The sequence below is a fragment of the Petromyzon marinus genome, chromosome 5 (assembly GCF_048934315.1).
Source record: "Petromyzon marinus isolate PM22_M1 ecotype Great Lakes invasive population chromosome 5, UKy_Petmar_22M1.pri1.0, whole genome shotgun sequence".
NCBI lineage: Eukaryota > Metazoa > Chordata > Hyperoartia > Petromyzontiformes > Petromyzontidae > Petromyzon > Petromyzon marinus.
The window spans coordinates 1,159,477-1,179,685 of NC_133671.1; the positions used below are offsets into that span (position 1 = coordinate 1,159,477).

The following is a 20,209-nucleotide window of genomic DNA, read 5'->3' on the forward strand; positions in this document are numbered from 1 at the left end:
CCTTTGCATTCGGTCTGTCGTAAACGTACGTTCCACAGGAACATATACTACTTGCCAATGCATCAACGCAGTGATTAACTATCGATGAATCAATACTCTAACGTGGCTGTCAGATCGACTGAGCAGAATGAATAAAATAGAAACATCGATTCAGGTTCCACATGATCACATGTGGGCCATGGTGGGGAGCGGTAGTGTAGTGGTTAGCATGCTTTGCTATGAATACAGTGACCCTGGTTCGATTGCCACTCACAGCCAACACCAGTGACGATTATCTGAACCGGTCCTGGGCCTCCCCTAGTCGACTCAGCCTCAAATTAGTACCTGGACCGGTGTGTAAGCAACACCACTTAGGAGACAAAGGCGGTCGGACGTGATTCTGGCCACCCACCCCCTCGTGTACCGTTCTTGCCTTCATAGGTGCTCGCTAGCAGCACTTGCCCCTACAGTCTGTTAAGGCTATACCGGGGATCTTTGTATTTGGTGTGGATGGAGGTTGGGTGTGTAGTTGGGTTAGTTTGCAAGGTGCTGGCAACCTCTCCAAGCTCGTGCTGGAGGCCCCAGGGGACAGACTGAACCCACGTCTTGGCGTAGTTCCAGGAGACTATTGCAGTTGCCAACGTGGAATGTTCAAACTCTCGCCATGGAGGAGAGGCTGCCATTGCTCTGTCAGGATATGGACAAGTATCGCCTGGACCTCTGGAATACAAGAGGTCCGGGGAACTGGTTCTGCTCCGGTCACCATGAGGGGTGGACAGTCCTCCACTCGAGGCATGAAAATTCCAAACAAGAGGCTTCTGTTGCTTCTGAGCAAAATAATGAAGGGGTGTGGGAGCGTGGAAGTGAGGTTTGGGAAGCTGTAAGCCCCAGACTACCGTGGGCTCACTTCCCGATCAACAAGTCGGGAAAGGTGGTGGTGGTTGCTTATTCCCCCACCAAAGATGAACATCAGTCGACAGATGCAGACAAGGCCGATTAGTTAAACGCATTTTATGACCTGTCCCAGATACGAGCTAAAGTGCACCCCCGGGATAGAGTCATCCTGTTGGGTGACTTTAATGGGCAAGTGGGTAATGAAACAAATACCTAGGCCTAAGTGATTGGAAGGCATGGGCCAGATCAGATCAACAACAACAGTATGAGGCTACTAGACTTCAGTGCAGCCCGGGGCTTGTAATTACGAACACACTGTTCCAGCATGAGCGCATCCACACAGCAGCCTGGATGCACAAATATCTGATCAACTATATACTGATGGAACAGTGGATGCAAGCCCATGTCCTTAACACGACACTAGGACCTGCTATGGAACTGATCTGTCCATTGACCGTCGGATTGACATCTGTAAGATGTCTGCCTTCCACTCTGGTAGTGTCCAGTTAGGACCATATTCAAACCCACAATAGCCTGGTCTCAGCTAGCTGAAGATAGTTGCAAGTAGGAAGTTCAATATTACTTTGAGCTGGGGTTGGCATCGTCCCCCCCTCTTCCTGATGCTGAGGGGAAATGGGTGAGGTTCAGGACTGTTACTCATGCAGCCGTAATGGCTGCATTTGGTGGGCAGTCCAGACCTCCCCAGAAACCCTGGCTGAAAAAGGAGGTGGTCCAGCTAATTGAACGAAAACGACAGGCCCACTCCTATCGTCTACATATCGCAGAATGAGGAGGCTTACCGCTGCCTTTGCTCGGAGATTCTGAGAGCTGTGTGGTGCTGCAAGGATGAATGGTGGTCGCGGGTTACTGTGGAGATGGAATCGGTCTCGGTAGCCCACGATCACAAGTCACTTTTTAATTACATAAAAAAGTAACTTACAGTACGTCACCTATCACCACCCTTCACGGAAAGAACAGTGATCTGATCTTAGACCCCCAGGAACAGGTCTGCAGGTTTGCAGAGCATTTCTGTGAAGTCTTGAGGGAGGGGAATTCTCTCATCCCAGATATCATGAGGCAAGGTGGGGACGACCCTGCTGAGACTGCTGTTCCTCAGAGTAGCAGGCCAAAGTGAAATCTATTGAAGTACTAGGGACGATCCGCAGTCTGAGACCAAGGAAATCAACTGCTGAGGGAGGGTGGAATCTGTGTGCAGACTGTCCTACATTACATGATCACAATATTCAGCACCACAAGACAGGTTCCACAGGATTAGAAAAATGCCATCGTGGCTCCCCTCTTTAAAAAGGGGGGGGGGGCACACAGACTGTAATAACTACGTGGAAATCTCCCTCAGTGTGCAGGAAAATATTCTTGCCAGTCATGCTGAGGAGAGGCTTGCGGAGCCCCAATGTGGTTTCAAGCTTGGGCGGTCCTGCACCTCTGATTAGAATGGTTGGCTCCATACAGTGTAAAAGAAATTAAACATATTTTCTGACTTTAAAACCCTGCTGCTTCAACACTTTAACACAGCTATTTCAATGCTAAATTTCAAGTAGTGGTATACCAATCATATTGCTTCCGAACTTTCTATTAAACCCTATTTTGCTACTCCCCCCTTACAGCACATTCTTGCCGATTTTTCATTTTTCTATTTTCCGTTTCTATTGCACACACACAGTGACGCATCACCCTCTACACAACAAAAAGACGGATTAACTCAGCTCCGCACCCCACCAAGGTCCCCTACATGGCTCCTCCACCCCCCTCCCCCCCTTAACCTGCATTTAAGCTTTTCTATTTCCCCTGTTTTCTACTCCCCCCGTTACAGCACATTCTTGCCGAACTTTAATTTTTTTAATTTGTTTCTTTCTATTGCACACACACAGTGACCCATCCCCCGCAATCTCTACACAACAACAGGATGCTAATCTTCCAGTTACATGCCAGTTTTCTGACTTTAACACCCTGCTGCTTCAACACTTTAACACAGCTATTTCAAGGCTAAATTCTCCTGTTTGATATGTAAACTCCTTTGTCAAGGCGCTCTGCTCCTCCCACCGAGCTTAAAAAGACGCTGCGAATATTAGCAGCGTTTATTGAAGTGCTGTCGTCTCGAGAGTTCTGTTCCTTCACCTGAAGAAGGCCACTTGTGTTGTGGCCGAAACGTCGTGATTTTTTGTCGTTTTATTTTTTACCTACGTGACTTTACCGAATAGAACCAAAGAGTATGGATCCTTGCAGTCACGAAAGCTTCAAATCTAGGTCCGCTGTCTGAGCGTCGTTGTGTTTCGTTAAATTCTCCTGTTTGATGAGTACTAGGTGCCTCGGCGAATGTATATGCTCTGACTTTAATGTAGCTATTTCTGTGACCAGTTACAAGCTAATCACTCAGCTATTTTAATGCTAAATTATATGCTAATTCCTTTGTCAAGGCGCTTGGTGTTTTTCTTCTCACAGCTTAGAAGTCGTGATCTAAGCGTGGCTTCTCCCATTCCAGCGCTGTCCTCCAGACAGTCTCGTCCCTTCACCTGATGAAGGCCGCTTGTGTTGTGGCCGAAACGTCGTGATTTTTTGTTATTTTATTTTCACCTACGTAACTTTACCCAATAGAACCAAAGAGTATAAACTCTTGGTTTTTCTTAATTTTAGGGTCCATGAATCTAGACTCACAATCAATATGGACCTGCATGATGGTCGGCAGGCCTGGGTAAAGTTAAATGGTTGGGAATCAGAGCCATTCCCTGTTCACGTTGAGGTGTGACAAGGTTGTCTTCTGGCTCCTATATTATGGTGCATCATCTTCGACCACTTAGCTTTAGAAGCCTTTCATGGCTGTACCAGATGAATTGCCATCTGGTACAGATACAATGGGAGGCTGATCGATGCATGGGTGTGGTTAAAGAATGTTCGCTGATTAACTGGAGGTCGCTTCTGTCTAGACATGCAGCAGAAACAGTAGAAACGTTACTTGCCGATGTGCTTTTCATTTTATTAGCCACAATTAACAGGGTGTCTTAGGTAAACATCCACACAAACACTCGAGAATAACAAAAGCTCCATGCCAGGTCATACCAGAAACATGACTGACACTGTTCAAAGATGTTGGGAGTCGTGTCAGAAGATGCGTCGTACATCGAGTTCCTGCGTCGTAAATCGATCCGTGGTGGCGTAAATCTGAAAGTCTTAAATCGGAGACACCTGTATTTAAAAAGTACAAGTTTCCCAGGAACCTAAGTGGAGAAAACTATGTAAATAAACCAATGAAGTTGTCTAACTGGCGTTTTTTCATCTGGCAATTATCGAACCTTTATGAGAACATATGACACTGGGTATCCGCCCACCTCAGTGTTGAGACTAAATTATTCATAAATCTGAAACGGCTCCTGGGCCTGACTTAGGCCTAAGCTGTGTCAGCTACAGCTAAGGGCCTCACAATATGAGGGGTTCTCTAAATACAGCAACAAAAATAATACGAAGTTTAAAGTTGTACATAATCGGTTGAGAAATAAAGATGAGACAGGGAGAGAGGTAGTCTATTGGTGCCCTACGTACCAGACAAATATCCGAGTTCGAATCCGGCTCATGGCTACCACCACCATTACCACCACTAACACCAGAATCTAAAATCTTAAGCTTTTTTCACAGTTGTCCAGTAGGGGCAGGTCAGAAAGTTACAACAAACAATCAAAATAGACAAGAGGAGTGCAAAGTATAGGAAAGACAAGCAAATCCACTGAACGATTAGATTATTTTTTAGAAGCATGTAGCATAGTATCGACAATGCTTGATTATTGCAACTCACTACCCTCCGGGATATCTGTCAAAAACATTACCTAGCTGCAGCGTGTACAATCATCTTTGGCACGTGTCATGTTGCCGAATGAATTCATTATGGGGGCGCACACACTGCACACAAAGTACTTGCCAAAAATGGACCACAATACCTTACTGATCTTGCCAAAGAGCATGAATCATCACGCAAGCTCCGGGTATCTTCACAGAGTAGCTTTTGGTTTTCCATCGAGCAAAGATGGTCACTGCATCGCGCGTTTTCAGATGCGCTTCTGCGGCCATTTTGATTGCTCTTTCTTTTGATATTAGGACGCCACTGGAGCTATGCACTTTTAAATAATCTAGATTGAGACCTTATTTATGTATAATAGCTTTTTGGGCGTCGTTTGTTGTAATTCCCCCGCATCTCCGTTTAGCATAGTTGGCTACGTAGAAGTTCAACATACATACATGCAACACAATCAAAGACAACAATTGCCCGTATAGCCTGAACAGACTGTTGGTGCAAGTGCTGTTAATGAGCACCTATCAAGGCTGGAAGGGCAAATGAGAGGGTGGGTGGTCAGCACCACGCCCGGCCGCCCTTGTCTCCCTAGTGGCGATGTTTACATACGGCACCAGGAACTAATTTGAGTCTGAATCGACCTAGGGGAGGAGGCTGAGAACAGGTTTAGATAATCGTCACTGGTGTTGGCCATGAACTGGAATCTAACTCGGGTTACCAGGTTTGTAGTGCAGTACGCTAACCGCTACACTACAGCAACCCAACACCATCACCACCACTAACGCCAACACCATCACGAACACTATCACAATCACCACCATCACAATTATTTTGCAATGTATCGAGCCAACCGTGCTAATCGGAGGTATGGGGGAAGGACAACAAACTAAACAAAAAGCAGTTCTACGGAAATGAGTTTGCCAATCGAGATGATTTTAAAGTGCATAGCTCTAGTGGCTTCCTAATATCAGAAGGAAGAATGTTCCAGACGGCCGCAGAAGTGCATTTGAAAGTGCGTGATGCGGTGACCATCTTCGTTCGATGGCCAGCTAAAAGCCACTGTTACTGCGAGGATGACCGGAGTTCGCATAATGATAGTTTATGTTCTTTGACGAGATCAGCACGCTATTGTGGTTCATTTGTGGCAAGCACTTTGTGTGTAATGAGTGTGACCTTATAATGTATACAGAATGTAGGTATAAAGACTAAACATATATAGTGATAAAAAAGTACTTTCCGTATATTTTTCCCCTTAATTTATCATTGTTTCATTGTGCGTTTAACATCATGTCAGAAGCCAAATAATTACATTGAGAAATTGTAATGGATCCTTACTCTCTAAAGCTAAACCAGTTCCACTCCGTGAGTCTGAGTCTATTTATCTGTGAAAGTCTATGGGTGAATCTGTCAGTAGTCACGTCTCTGTGAATATGTGTTTCTATGTCAATCATTGCTGACTCGGTTGCTAAGGCAGCAATTTATTATTTGAATTCTTGTAAAGCGACAACATTTATGGGCGGGTTTAATTAAATTGTAAACAGAGGACAAAACCACATTTAACAGACAAAGCTTCAGGGAGAGACCAGGACAGCCTGAGATCGGGTTGTCCTAGCCAAGCGAGGATTTTTTTTATAGCTTTACACGGAACTAACACGGTATATAGGTTCAACAGAATCTCTATAATTTGTTGGTATCTATGGGTGAATCTGTCAGTAGTCACGTCTCTGTGAATATGTGTTTCTATGTCAATCATTGCTGACTCGGTTGCTAAGGCAGCAATTTATGATTTGAATTCTTGTAAAGTGACAACATTTATGGGCGGGTTAAATTAAATTGTAAACAGAGGACAAAACCACATTTAACAGACAAAGCTTCAGGGAGAGACCAGGACAGCCTGAGATCGGCGTTGTCCTAGCCAAGCAAGGATTTTTTTTATAGCTTTACACGGAACTAACACGGTATATAGGTTCAACAGAATCTCTATAATTTGTTGGTATCTTAAACATTCACTCTATGAGTGTTGATTGTTTACACTGGAAAGCCTCTCGGTAAAATTGCTGCCTTCGTTAAAGATGATTGGGAATGGTTGACCAGACTTCTGGCTTCTCTAAGTTGGGGTCTTGCATTCTCCATCTTCATCCAAGCCTGTCCGGTGCAACTTAAAAGCTGTCTCACAAAGACAGCAGTCATCGATAAGTGACGGTATGAAATCATCAGTGCAAGATTCTCTCAAAGATACATAGTTAATACAAATGCGAACATAGTCCATAAAAATACTCTACTCCTCCCGCCAACCTCTAAAGCCTTTAGATATTGTTTTGGCAAGTGCTATTTGCAAGCACCTATTAATGCTGGCATGGCCAAATAAGTGGTTTTGTCGCCAGCATCACACCCGATTGCAATTGTTACTTCATTATGCATTGTATTACATACACATTCTTTATATGACACACCCATGGTGCTGTTAAAATACTGACGTGTGTGAGTGAATTATTCAGTTAGAGCAGATCATATTTTGTGTTTCTTACTCTTACCTGTTTGAGGGGCTCTGGATGCATCTTTCTAACTCTCTTCCTCCGATATTATTCAGTAGAATTACTTCACGATGCCTGTAACGGCAGAAGTGGACACACATCGTTCACACATCACCACCTTGACTTACATCGTGCCTGTCATTGGATGGGGATCGAACCCAGATGTCCCAGCTGCCAAACACTTCCATAGAATAATTACAATAACATTTACTCCGTCTATCATTTTGCTCACCTTTATTTAAGCGTGTGCGAGCCCATTGAGATTCATTATGTTTTATGATTGATACGCCTTAACTAGGATATATTTAATTCATATTGCTCATTAAAACTGACGCCCTTTACCTAACTGTGTTAGAAAACATCGAGATTGATTATCTCTAATGATTGACGTCCTTAATCGTTTTAAGTAATAAATCATTTGAAAACGCATTTCTTGAGAACTGCTTTTTGTGTTTAGTTTCCTGTCCTTCCCGCGCACCTCTGATTAGCATGCTTGGTTGCGTACGGTGCAAAAGAAGTTCAACATACATGCATACTTTGCGATCCTGCAATTACAGCAAAGCATAAACTACAATGAAATGCAAATTAAAATGACAAAGTTACATATAGTAAACAATTATATCCGAGCAAGCCTTATACATTTGATACGGCCATTATGAGCTGTGTGCTATTAACCACTCTGTACTATCAGTGCAGGTGCAGTCAGTACTCACGGGGCTGCTGTTCTACAGATTACTGAATGCCAGTATTTTCTCTTCCAGCAAATATAAATGATAATAAGGACTGCAGCATGGACTCCAAGGGTGATCGTAATGATGGCTCTGTAATGCAGCTTGCCATATGGCACATCTGTTGTTGGCGTGGGAGTTGTGGTTGCAGTGGGAGTTGTGGTTGGAATGGGTGTTGCCGATGTTTGGTCTATTAAAAACAAAGGCACACACAAGCACGTACACTTACATACACAGGCAACGTGCAATGCGGCTTTCCAAGTGGGGCTCAAAACAAAATTTCACACATTCCTCTAAGCTGCAGAGGGTATATGTAGAAAGATTGTAACAGGAATGGCACCAATCTTGAAAAACGTGTTAACTATACTACTCACATACCAGATTTCATCGCAGATCGCCCATGCCTTCCTAACATTTGACTCAACTCAAAATAAAGTTTACGTTACTGTACCAATTGAGCACATCTAACCAATGTCTAAATTTACTTAAATTGCCTGAAAAATGAGGCTAAACACATTATTTGTATTTATAACATTTGCCAAATGGCATAGCCTTCTTGACTTTTATTCACAATTGCCTTGGTGCACAACCTATTTTTACAACAAATGACGACTCAATATGAGCCTCGGTTGGTGACTGATTCTAAAGTGTTGGGCATTGTGTTAATCCCGTTATGTCAGCACGTTTAAGGAAAATTGTACCATCCATCGTAGTTTGACCTGAACTACCAAGTGGCAGTCCCTTATAGATCGAGGGCTCAAAAGAAAATAAAACTCGATCATGTTATAAATCGATAACCACGCCTCCCACGAACTAAACCACTCAATCCAACACTCACCAATCACAACAATAACTATTTACTGGGTATATTTTTAAGCAATAAAATATACTTGACAAATATAAAATAAATATACGAAACAACGTAATCACATTTTTATAAACAAACGGTAATATAAATCCCAGAAAATGCAATGCAACAAAACAGTTTTAAATACCACCGATGGTGCAGGCATGTTATTGGCTGTGAACATTGTGAGGGCATGAGGCATCATTTTTACAGGAAAGAGATGGTCGTGGTTGGGGTCCAGTTAAGGGTTGATGGAAGGCATCGGTACATTAATTCAGGTCGGTTGAGAAGGGCTCCGAAAAACAATAAATAGCCTGGTTAATGGCTCCTTCAGCACACCTTCCAGAAGCTCCCTATGAATGTGTTCTGTGTTGAGAATACTGAATGCTGGACTCAATTTGTAATGTACTATCACTTGTTTCGCATCTAAATCAAGAAATGTTACTCCTGTGAAACTAGTTGTCATTTATTGTTGCAGTGAAATTGAGATGTATTGTGGAATGTTTGAAAGCTGCATTTTATTCATATAGACTTCATTGTTTTTCTCATATCTTACAATCATTGAATTTAAACAGACATTGCGATAAACTGTTCAGAATACTTTTTTTCTGTCTTTCTCAATGAATAATGCACCGTAGAATATATTAATTACATTTCATGGAATAATTTTGTATTATAGTACTATTATTATAGGTTTTATTTTTTAACAATGTATGCTAAGTTGTATTACAGGATGTTAAATTATTTGGACAAAACATTTCCCAAAGCCAAAAATTGAGGAAGACCCCACAGTGCGTAAGTAGTACTAAAAGGGGTCATTGCTGTGTCATGCACTGTGTAACGCACATTACAAATGAACAACTTCAAATTTCAGGCATCCTGCCTGAAACACTTTAGGCTATTCAGGGACAACTCAATGTCAGAGGAAGAGTCTAAATTTTCACGTCATAAATTTGAGGTCATCGCTTGCAAACTTTAAAGTAAAAACCTGAACATAATTGTCTCAAGTTTTCTGGCCTTGAAATTGAGGCTTGTTCCCCTGAAATTTGAGTTGTCCCTTAATAGTCTGAAGTGCTTCGGCCAGTATACCTGAGAGTTTCAGGAAATTTCCCGAAACGTTTTAAGAGTGTATTTTTCTGTTAATCTGCCACAACAATGTTAACTGACCTGCCATGTATTGCCTATACAGGCAGACCTCGCTTAGCACTTAAGATACGTTTCTGGAGAAGTGAGTACTAAACGAAGTAGTACTAAAAGGGTCATTACAACAATGTATGCACGGTAAAGCGTTCGTTATTTATTTCTTATGAGCAATATATCAGGTCATAATTTGGGTATCGGTAATCACCCTAATAATAATAACAATAATACAGGTGATAAACTTTATTTCACACCATATGAGAATAGGTTTTCCCTTTTTTCTGGCAACAAAACAGGTGTTAAGATGTTAAAACACCAAACTGAAACCATATACAAGGAATCATGTCTGCATTAACCACAATACTTGTGGTCAGAATGCAAACAAAAAACATACTCTAATAATATATGCATTACTCTTTGTCTTTGAAACTGATTGGTCCACACCAGACAGCTTTTTTTCGAGCCTAGTCTCAAACGGTGTTAGACCATGAAAATAATGGTGTATTAAAATATCAGTATGATGCACTCTACTCACATTCTACTGCACTTTCACAAGGCAGCAGTGTGAGACAAGGTTTTAGGAGCTGCTGTGCTCCCATTCTGGGTCTTTCTCAGTGATAAACCCCAGCACCTCCGTGACCTTAGTGGTGCCCTCAGTCAAAATTTTTGTGGGGAGGTTTATTTTTGGTGGAGCCTGATACTCTATTTGATCTCGTGAGAAGACAAATATGCTCTATCAGCCAGCCGCTCGCCTTGCACATGGCCCACCACAGATCACCACCAGACTAACACTGAGAAGTAAAAAAAATCGATGAAAGTTTATCGATTATTTTTTTTTATTTTTTTGTGACTATGAGTGGGGTCTGGTCGGCTGCCTGCAGCTAGTAGGACCTATCTTGACTTTCCTTCTCCTTGAAGTCAGAAATTGCCTGGCAGAGGATGTGGCGCCATTGAGGTCGGTTGAGGGCTTGCCCTTACCAGCTTGTGATGTCCACGTCAGTTTTTTTTAAAGATATCCTTTCAGTGTGTCTTTGTAGCAATTCCTCTGACAAACATAGGAATTCTCACTGCAGGTGAGCTGGGAGTCGACGGCTTGTTTGGTGAGATGAGAATTCGGCATCCACACAAACAATATCTGGTCCAGCGAAGTTTGTGCGTGAGGATCATTACCTCGATGCAGGTGACAATTGGCTTCAAAGAGGATAATCGAATTTTTCCACTGGTATTCCCACTCGATGTGATGAATCTTCCAGAAGCATCGTTTGGCAGTACCTCTCCAGATTGGTTTCACTAAATTGGTTTCACATCCCTCAAGGAATATAGGGATGATGACTGCATTATACACCTGAATCTTGGTATTCTTCCGTAGGTCACAGTTCCGTGAGAACACGTTGTATAAGTTTTGAAAAGGAAGCACTTGTATGCTGGATCCTGTGATTCATTTCAGTGTCCATGTTGGCACTTTGAGAGAGATGACAAGCGAGGTAACAGAAGTCCTCAACTGTCTCCAAAGAATGTCCTCGATGGTGATCTGTGGTGGGTCATGTGCACGGCGCGAGGCAGGCTGATCGAGCATCTTTGTCTTCTCGATGTTACATGAGAATCCTAGGCTTTGGTAAGCTTGTAAAAAAGGATCCAATGTGGACTGGAGGTCAATCTTTGTACGTGCGAGATTGGCACAGTTAACTGACGATACAGAATGAATGCCTTGGATACTTTCGTTTTGAGCAGAGACAATGAAGATTAAAAAGCTGCCCATTCATTCTCTATCGGCTGCCAATTCCAGTGAGAAACAGTCTTTAACGTGAACCAGAATGACTGCTAAGAAGATATAGAACAGTGTTGGAGCAATAACACCTCCTTGCGTAACCCCAGTTTTCATTACGAATGAGCTCCTTTTCAGTACTAATAGAGAAAACAGTGGCATTCATCTGACCGTGAATATGCCTTAGCAACTTAATACATTTCGTATTGAAGTTAAATCTGGCCAGTACCTTCAATAGGGCGTTACAATTGAATCAAAATCATAATCTGTATATTTCCTGAAAAAATCCAATGAGCTATGAAGCTATTTTTCAAAAATGTCCAGTAAATTTACATGAAGCCTTGTAAAGGGCCATTGTTAAATTGATGAAGACCATGTACAGGTTCTGATTGTGTTCCCGACACTTGTCCTGGACTTAGTAAGCAATGAAGATCATATAAGTGGTCCCGCGTGATGGCCTTGACCTGCACTGAAATTCCGGCAATATTTTCTCTGTGAGAAAATTCCCTGCAGTAGGAATCAAGGCAGATCAAGCCAATACCTTGATAATGTCCACATTCCAATGTATCTCCTTACTTACATATTATAACAATGATTGCATTGTATCAAGTCCTCCGGAACCTTGTCATTGTACCAGATTTGAAGAATGTTTGTGGAGCATCTCTATCAGTTCTTCACCTCCGACCTTGTAGACTTTAACTGGTATGCCATCTGGTCCTGCAGACATGTTCTACTTGGCTTGTATGATAGCACTTCTTACTTCTTTGAAGACAGCGGGGAGGGGGAGGTTAGCGAGAGGGATGGATTCAAATAGTGGAATCAATGACTCACGGTACAGTAGTATTTCGAAATGCTCCTTCCATCTGACTTCATTTTAATTAAGGAGCATTGACCAATAATTGGGCTCAACGTGGCGTGGGACCATAGGTGCTTGGACTGTAAATGACCCTTGTAGCCTAGAATAAAGCTCCTAATGACATGTATATCAGTGTGAAGCTCGATCGTTTTGTCCTTTTCTTGCCACAACTTGTTTTTAATATGTATTTTTTGTTTGGGCTACAACATTGATTTGCTGGTTTGACTGTTTCTTCTGCTGGTGTCAGATGTTATTTTTCCATATACGAGGGGATTACATTTTCTAGTCGGGCAGGTTCTGCATTTTAGAATAATTCTAATCAAACCAATCTTGGTTCGTACTTCACGCTCGTCTTTTGGGCTAGCAAATCCGATTAGCAAGGTTGACTACATACAGTGTGAAAGCTCAACATACATACATACATATCTCGTGCTTAAGAAATATCAACCCTCACCTCAACACTGCAATGAGGGTATACCAGTCTGTGGTGATATTCCAAAGATATTTCACCATGTGACTGTGGATATGGTAACCAAAGGAACACAATTTTAACTCTTGCCTGTAAAAGATGCGTTACAGGAAAATTCGAGAGTATCAGGAAAACCACCACCATAAGTTATTATGTAGCTCACGAACCTCAACTTTCAAGTTTAGCTTTTCACCCATAACCTCGTAATATACCAGAAGAACGACTCAACTTCGGACATCTGTGGCACCCTTTCGTTGCTGTGATCTTGGCATTTTGGACCTGTCAGCCTTTGCTTTAATATAATGAAATGTGATAACTCATCATATGTTTTTGATTATTTCAAAGCAACCCTAGTAGTGTGGTTACATTGGTATTTGTGTTGGTGGTAATGATATTGTTACTGCTAATGATGATGATGATGCTTACAGAGTATTAGAAATATGAGAAGATGACACCGGTCCATTATTTAATGAATGCAGGTCAGGATTCCTGTAAAAGAATACAAAACAAATTAACAGACACCCAGATCTTCATTGTACTGTGTAGCAGGTGTGGACTTACCTGTGATGAATCGCACATACAATTGATCACTCAACAGCATGTCAGAGTCCCCCTGTGGAAATTGAGAGTTTGGTATCTTGCTGCTGCATTTTACGTGTTCGGGTGAAAATGACACGTGAATTAAGGCATAAAGTGCACCATACAGTTACTATCAGTAAGGTGAAGTATCACGTAATGCATAGTAACTCAGGGATTGCAACCTAAGTCACAAGTACACATTAGGCCACGCCCAGACAGCAGCTTACAAATTCATTTTGAAAAGGCTGAAGATGGGTAAGCGTGCATTGTCTTGGAGCTTAGGTGTACATTTTAAAATTAATAATAATACACTTTAATGATAATTATGAGACATCAATGTTAATTTACTGTTAGCTAATTGGCTAATGGAGGTTAATTTATGTATAGTTACATTTTATATGAAAGTTGATTTTAATAATTTTATATATAAAATAGCTGTGGCATGTGGGATGATGCTGTGTCTCTTGGTAACAGTTGAAGGCACGATTTGTTATTTTAAGCATTTTCTTTGTTTTTGCGTGATTTACCGTTTTTGGCACAGCAGTGTAAAAGGAAATGGCGTCAGCGACCTCATTGTCAGATCAGATCAGATATGGCAGCATACGGCACGACAGCGCATTGCCACATCCAATTCGAGGTGCCAGCCATCTGGATTCCCCTTGGCGACCTCCCAACCCAACGTCCTTACCATGCCCAACCCTCAATAATGGTCATCCATCTGCTGAAGCCATGCAGCACATAATCACCCTCTTCGTCTCTTCCACCTCCTTATGGCTGATGCCATTTCAGCACAGAGAAGCTGGTTGGTAGGTTATACCATTCGGAAACACGTGCCACGTGCACGTTTATCAAGGAGGTCATTAGTCCCATCTCAGCTTCCACGAGTATGCTTTAGTTTGAAATAAAGTCAACCCACCAATATCCCCGAATTCTTATGAAGGATTTTGTGACAAAAGAGTTCAGTTTTAACTTCAATTACTTATTAAGTATCTATACCTGTCAACCCCTTATCAGTGCCTACTTTATTACAGATCAATTCAAATCTTATTGGTCACCCCGTGTCCTTAAATATCTCAGCGTTCATCCTATAAAGTCCCATCATAAGGGAGAAACAAACAAATATACATATGTTGGCCTGTATTGGATCGGCTGTACGCCGTATGGACCTAAAAACGAAATTTCCTTGTAAATGAATACAGGCAAACCATATGGGTTGACAGGTATGAGTATTTAAGTCTCTTCTCCGTAAAGGACGACTATCGCTTTGAAGACCTGAACCTGTAACCTCCAGTCCAGATGATGGCATTGCCAGACACTATGATTGAACGTTTCCATGGCCTCTTTTCCACGTATTTGGACGTATTTAGACTTCTGGGCCTGGCTCACAGTGCCATGGAAATTATTTGGACGTGCGGGAGTCTTTGGACCTCTGTCTCTGAGCTCCCATTATCCTGAATAACACTACCTGGTAAGTGAATCTCTTCATCACTTCTACATTTTCGCTCACTTTGACTGGCCATATAGCTTAATCCACGGAGTGACAAAATGCCTATATTTTGTCTTCATCCAGCAGACCTGTAATCCCAAAGGTTTTAGTTCCAGTTCCAGGATCTCAGGAGCTATAACAAGGACTTTGAGAGACTCAGCAAAAATCACAGTATCTTCAGAAAAGTATGTAGTTCTACCAGTAGATGGGGCAGCATTGAGTAGTTGTTAAAAAATACTCAGCCCATTATTCTCGTTCTGATAAGAGCCTTCTATCGCTTGCATTGATTGAGGTTCCCTAGTACTGAGGCTTTGCACGTAGACGTTGTAGGGCTAGGTAAGCAAGTCTAGGGTTGCCATTCCACAGGCGACCCTCTACCTCCCCTCAACCCATCACCCAAGAGGATCTCACCTCGCCACTCAGTTTCCTGTGCACTTCCATCTTACCATTCAGTCTTCTTGTGTGGCTCTTTTCAATGGTCTTCAGCATCTCTACAGATGTAAAGTGATGTTTTTTGGAAAGTTTCACTCCAATGCATTATTTCAGTGGTTCTTAACTTGGGGGGCACGCCCCCCCTCAGGGTGCGAGAATGCAAGATTGTTTTAGAAGTCAGGATCCTGCGATTCTCAGCCCTCTTTCCTTTGCAAAGTCTGGGAGAATCGAGCCAATGGTGTTCTGTTTAAAAGCTTCATGGGGACCCAATACAAATTTATAGCCAGCTCAATTGATGCCACCGAATATATTAAAGTCACACAATGTGGCCAATGGATTAGTGTAGAAATGTTCCTTCTCAAGATCACTCTCTTCGGTTGGAGCGTACGCTGAAATGCAAGAGATGCATTCCAAGGAGTGCCTCATTCTCATGTACATTAAACCCTAATCAATGGCCTGGATCTTCTTTACTGGCAGGGCCAGCCGTGAGGAGATTGAAAATGCTATTCTTCTCCGATGCACGCCCCCAGCGTATCCAGATCAGTGGAAGGTGAAGCTACCTACACTTAAGAAGTTCAACATACGTACTACATCTCTCCAATGCCCGGACGGTGCACCTCGGACAGAGCGTCCACTTCCACTCTGATGTCACGCAGCTCCCTCGCCAGTAATGGTAGCTTTCCATCGTCTTTTACGGTTAGTAGGTTCCAGGAGCCAAATCGGATGTCCTGCTTCAGGTCTACCCTAGGGCGAAGCGCATGAAGTGGTTGTTTCCTTAGCATCAGTTTGGCAAGACGAGTCCCCACCTGCCGACAAGTGATCATTGGCGTGGGTGGCGATGGTTCACCTGGGACAGATAGTAAGAGATCTTGATCTTGGATCGTATGCTCTCAACAGACAGACTTTAAACAACGCCGAGTTCCAGGCCTGAGCTAAACCCATAACTTGCGGTTATAGAGTTTTAGGAATCTACACCCCCCCCCGCCCCCCATCGTCGGGGGTGAAAAAGGTAGGTAAAATGACATCACATTATATATATTACATTTCACAGTGGAATGTGTGACGAGTTATTCGGTGGAGCTAGAGCCAGGGGGCAGGAGGGTGTTGGTGAAGGGCGGCGTACGATGAGAGATGTGATGAGATGTGTCGCGGTTGTATCATTGTTTTACGAGCATTATTAACGGTTGTTTGGGGTACTTTTGGTCAATTAATATATCTATGAAGCAATTTGAAGGTGATTTAAACGTTGTGATGGTAAAATAGAATCCATTTTAGGGCAGTTATTTTCATTCAACGTGATTAAACTTTCTCAGTACTATTGGCTACAATGCACAACATAGCCACTATGCAGACTCGGATTTAGCACTGAGCTTCAGGAGTTTGGTGTGAACACAGTCTTCCCAGTGTTTTGGCAGAGATTCATTTGGCTGTTGATTCCGATAGGAAACAAAATGTATATTTTATACTCGTGTTTAGCAAACTATGATTTGCCTCATTTATGTAGTAATATAATTACATATTACATCTTCTATATATATTATTATGATTGCATGTCAATAATATGCTTAAATTTAGTAGAAATTTCCGTGGAAATTATAATTTTTGCAGGTACTTTTGTTCAAATGTGATAAATGTACGTAAGTTTAACTTCTTTCGTAATGTGTAACCTAGCCGTGCTAATCGGAGGTGCGGGGAATGTGTGATCATTTCGCGAGCTGGGCAAGCAGGAGTAGGGTGATTGAGCACTGTGGGTTTTTGTAGCACGTGGGCCGACGCAGGGTCTCTTGGTCAATGTCGCAGAGACAAGAAGGCTCCCCGTAAGAGAACATTTCGAAACAAAGTGTTGCTGTCACGTTGCCCACTCGTGTGTGTTCCTGCGCGAAGTTGTCCAGTAATCTCAAGCAGCCGTGCGACGATGAGGAAGAGGAAACGAACACAACGCAAACTTAACATCGCTTATATTCTTGGTTCTTTCGGTAAAGTCACGTAGAAGGGAAACAATAAAATAATAAAAATATAAAACAATAAAATTCTCACGACGTTTCGACTGCAACAGAAGCAATCATCATCAGGTGTGAAAACAGCAATTAAATGTTCTTGCTGTGGTCGAAACGTCGTCAGAATTTTTTATTGTTTTATATTTATTATTTTATTGTTTCCCTTCCACCTGACTTTACCGAAAGAACCAAGAATATGAATCCCTGCAGTCACGAAAGCTTTAAATAAAAATTTTACATCACTTGTCTCTGAATGGTCTTCATCTGGCCTGTTCTCTCGTTATGAACACGCCGGGAGACAGGGCCGGATGGGCTGGCTACAAGGACACGATTCAACAGGTGACATGGTTAAATAACGGACGTCGGTTATTAACGGTAATTTATGTTAATAGCTGTCACGTGGTTAAATAAAAAAAACGTCAATTACGTGAGACATTAATCCGAATGGACTTTCATCTGATTAATTAATAGCTTAGTTGACAATGTCAATGTGCGTTCATTTGTTAAAATAAAGTATGCCATATACAACAGGAAGTTAATTTAATTGAGCTCTTTCCTGGTGATAAGAAAAGTACATTACATTTTTAACTATGATCCAATACAACATTTTAAAATTTCAGGTAACATTCTGATACGCGTAATCATAAACAGTGATCATCAGCCAAAATCAAGCCACTGCTGGATGACGTTTTTCCCAAGCCATCGCCATCTCCCACGATCCCAAGATGCAATAATCCACAAAGCGTCTGGAAACGAGCTGTTTCAATTGCTTACAGATGCGTCCCATTCCGTATTTGCCACTTCGTCGTCATTCTTGCCTTTCGGCCATCATCCCTTTTAGCAATGTATGGCGACAAAACTTTGGATAATGCCGTTAACTCGCATACATTCTCTAAATTTACATGTTCATCTGTCTGCCTGTTTGCAAATCCAAGCATGTATCTCTCTATTCTTCGTATTTGGTAAAGGCCATGTGTGCAAATCTGGTGACCAACTACAATAAACGCCTGACCTCTGTGATTGCCAACAAGGGTTTTGCCACCAAGTACTAAGTCATGTTTTGCAGAGGGGTCAAATACTTATTTCCCTCATTAAAATGCAAATCAATTTATAACATTTTGACATGCGTTTTCTGGATTTTTGTTGTTGTTATTCTGTCTCTCACTGTTCAAATAAACATTTCATTAAAATTATAGACTGGTCATTTATTTGTCAGTGGGCAAACGTAAAAAAATCAGCAGGGGATCAAATACTTTTTTCCCTCACTGTATGAAGGCTGATAAGCAAACGAGGGGGTGGGTGGCCAGCACCACGCCCGGCCGCCGTTGTCTCCTCTGTGGCGATATTTTCAAATCGCACCACTCATTTGAGGCTGAGTCGACCTAGGGTAGGTTTGTAGCGCAGCACGCAACCGTTACACTACCGCTCTCCCTATGCACACATAATAATACAATACCCGCCATTCACTACTAAGTGACGGTGACGTCACCACGGCGCCTGTGCCAGGCCAGGTGCACTTTGAGACCACGTAAAGTGACGAAGGCTCGCTAACAGGATGTCTCGGAACAGACCCAGGTGCCATGGGTTGGCTGATTGAGATGATCGGTAGATGCACCAGATGTACCCCATACTGTGCGTACTTCGCCCGGTGGCTAAAAGTCCACAACAGCATCTGCCGCCATTCGCCACTAGGTGGCGCTTGTGCCAGGCTGATTCCCCAAAGACAAAGATCCCCCGTATAGCCTTAACAGACTGTAGGGGCAAGTGTTGTTAGCGATAACCTATGAAGGCTGCAACAGTACACGAGGGGGTGGGTGGCCAGCACCACGTCCGACCGCCTTTGTCTCCCCAGTGGTGATGTTTACACACCACACTGGGTACTCATTTGAGTCTGAGTCTACTTAGGGGATGCCCAGGACCGGTTCAGATAATCGTCACTGGTGTTGGCCGTGAGCGGCAATCGAACCCAGGTCGCCGGGTTCACAGCGCAGCGCGCCAACCGATACACTACCACTCCCCGCTAAGTCCACACATACTCATACACACACATCTACACATTCACATATCGTTGAATACTCACTTGTAGGCCGAATTCACTGCTTCATGGAGGAACAAGACTTATTATATTTTTTTAACTTTTTCAAGGCAATAACACCTGTCCTTTAAACCTCCGATGCAGCCCAAATGCACCACCTATATGAGGGAAGTGAAGATTATATGGCAAGGTGTGGCTTAGAGAGGTAGGTGGAGACTGAGATTACGCTCAAAAGGACTTCACAAATAACATATCAACCAACTCGTCAAAAAACACTGCCATGAAGAGGAAACCATTCAATAGGCAACATTTCAAGCAATGGCTCCTGATCGTTGTAGAGCTACAGAAGCCCAAGATTTAAAACGAATTTCTTTGCCACTGATTTTTGTGTTGTGTTTTGTTCTTCCTCTGCTCCTCCGATTAGCTTAATTGCCTATGTACCGTGCGAAATAAGTTCAAGGTACATACGAGTAATAATGAATTCGTCACGAAGTAAACTGCGTATTTCTGAAATCCATATATCCCTCGATTTACGAACGTTCAGTTTACGAAACTCCACATTTACGCAATGGACAAATTATGGACACTTTTTGAAATCGAATTTCCGCGTGAACGATATTTCACACGGCATGTGCCATCAGATCAAACAAGATAACATCTCGCTCCCGT

The 20,209-nt window shown here is 42.5% G+C and overlaps 1 long non-coding RNA gene across 1 annotated transcript; it reads right to left on the minus strand.

Moving 5' to 3' along the window:
* Positions 1-3,844: 3,844 nt before the first annotated feature.
* Positions 3,845-19,845, minus strand: LOC116938928 (uncharacterized). The gene is made up of 5 exons (XR_004402345.2): positions 19,586-19,845; positions 13,438-13,500; positions 7,920-8,124; positions 7,207-7,281; positions 3,845-6,838 (listed from the first exon to the last, which is right to left on the minus strand). It is a non-coding gene; the product is annotated as an uncharacterized LOC116938928 (long non-coding RNA).
* Positions 19,846-20,209: the final 364 nt, after the last annotated feature.